This window comes from Callorhinus ursinus, unplaced genomic scaffold (assembly GCF_003265705.2).
Source record: "Callorhinus ursinus isolate GAN/ISIS: 27379988/994484 unplaced genomic scaffold, GSC_fseal_2.0 scaffold1, whole genome shotgun sequence".
In the NCBI taxonomy this organism is placed as follows: domain Eukaryota; kingdom Metazoa; phylum Chordata; class Mammalia; order Carnivora; family Otariidae; genus Callorhinus; species Callorhinus ursinus.
In genome coordinates, this window is record NW_027397063.1 from 105271801 (window position 1) to 105274179 (window position 2379).

Here is a 2379-nt window from a genome sequence, read left to right on the forward strand (position 1 = left end):
TGATATAGTTTGATGAGATAGAAACAGGATAAAGAAGAGTGCGGAGAATAGAAGGGATGGTACAGAAATGAAAACATGGTTACCACCAGAGATTTGGAGCAGCATTTCCCAGGTACTAAGAGCCATCATCATGAAACTCTTGATGAATTTCCTCTCTCCACTTTATTATTTATCATCAACAGACAAGGAATCAATGCAAAATCATTTATGTGTAGAGACTATGATAGAAAGACTTTTTAAAAAAATAAGTATTTATTGATTTATTTTGAAAAATATTTTATTTATTTATTTAAGTTAACCCAATGTGGGGCTCGAACTCATGACCCCAAGATCAAGAGTCACATGCCCTACCAACTGAGCCACCCAGGCACCCTGATAAGAAAAGGTTTTGTATAAAATTTTCAATTGCTAGAGACCTCATCATAACCAGTATTTTGTAGTGACCTCATTTCTCCTATGTTTCACCCATGCTATAAAATAGAAAGCTATTCATACTAGTTAGAATACATATGTCATAGCAATTTAAAGTGAACACTGGAGTAAGACCAACTACATGCAAATCCCAGGTCTATCCTTTACCAGTTGTATAAAGTTAATATTTAAACTCTTTATGCATCAGATTCCCCACTTAATATGAGGGGGTTAACAATAACTAATTCACAGGACTGTGGTGAAATTTTAATAAGTTAATATACTGTTTAACGAATTAAATATATACATATATATTGGACAGGGTTCAATAAATATCAGCAATTGTCATGATCCTAATCACAATCATCAACATCATTGTTATATTATTACTATGAAAAGAAGACCGTAAGTTCACATACATACACCACCTAAAATGTTGAGAGAATGTCAGCTAAAAACGTTCTAAAGTTGAAGCCTATGATGATTGTTTAGATAGTCCCCAGAGGAAAATTGTTAGGAACTATCTATCAAAATAAAGGGTTGGTGGAGTGACCCCACAAGACGGATACAGAAGATAAAAATCTTACAGCTGGACCTAATAGCCCAAGCTCCTGGCACTACTCCCACATCTTAACCTCGTCTGACCTGGTGGAAAAAGGATCTGGGCAAGCTGCCCCCATAGCTCTGGGGAAACCACCCCTAGATGGAGCAGTTTAATTGAACATTCCAAAACTTCCTAAAGTTCCATGATGGGATCATGTCATCCTCACCCAAAGAGCCTAGAGCTGTTTTTTGCCACCCAAGGAATATTTGTTCCATCACTGTGCTCCAAGAAACTGGGTTTAAACTACTATTTTTTTGCATTCCTCAAAGGAGAAGCAATGTAGCTATATAAATATATATATATATATATATATATATATATATATATATATTTTAACTTTTTTCTTAACTTTAAAATCTGTATGGGACAAGACTAGAATATAGGGGGCAAAGTTTGATAGCTTTGATTAAAGAACTGAAATTCTATTCACATCCCAAACAGTGTAGGCTGTGTGTGTGTGTGTGTGTGTGTGTGTGTGTGTGTGTGTGTGTACGTTTTGCTCAATGAACGGATGTGAACTAAAATAAAGGCCTAAAAAGAATGATCAGCTTCAAACTTAAGAAAAATCCTGGAAAGTGATTTGAAGCATTTTTGAAAAGAAAATTATTAGATAAGCTAAATAAGATTAGAAGAAATTTGTCCTTAAAAAAGGAAAATCCAGGGAAGCATGCCTAGATATGAAAAGATGGACTGAGAGTGATGCCGTACTGGGTAAAACACTAACAAGATCATAGTAAAGATAGCCTGACAAGTTATTTACACAGATTCAGAGTAGTGGTGGATGGAATAAACGTGAGCTCGTACTCTCTTAGCTAAACTTGCGTGGAGAAAAAACTATCAGAAAGAAAATTAATGAACCGGTGCTGTGTAAAATTGACCAATGCCACTGGCTCTTAAATATGGCTAAATATAATTGCCCAAAAGGGACATGGCTTTTTTCTTATAATTATATTGTTGCATTATTTTTTCAAAATGCATTAAAGATCCTTGCCCCAAATAAAAATTCTGCTTTTGTCTTTTATCTAAAGAAAAATCTATAGCCTGTTGGATTTAAATCTAGGTTTTCAACCCAGTCCCCAGTTTCACATTTACTATTTAATAAGCTCCACCCTGTGAATAGGTTAGCATCTGTCTACATAGTTTACAGGAGCAGATCAAACACACTTCCTTATTTACCAAAGAAATAACAATGTAGACCACTCCTATCACTGGACTCAAATAGCATCCTAACAGCTCAGCAAAAACCAAACACAGAAGGTCTGGTGAGCAGTACCACTGCTATCTTGATCAAATTGGCCTTCTACTTGGACACACAAGTAAAACGTACGTTAAGTCCCTTGTAGTTAAAAGTGGTTCCTTGAATA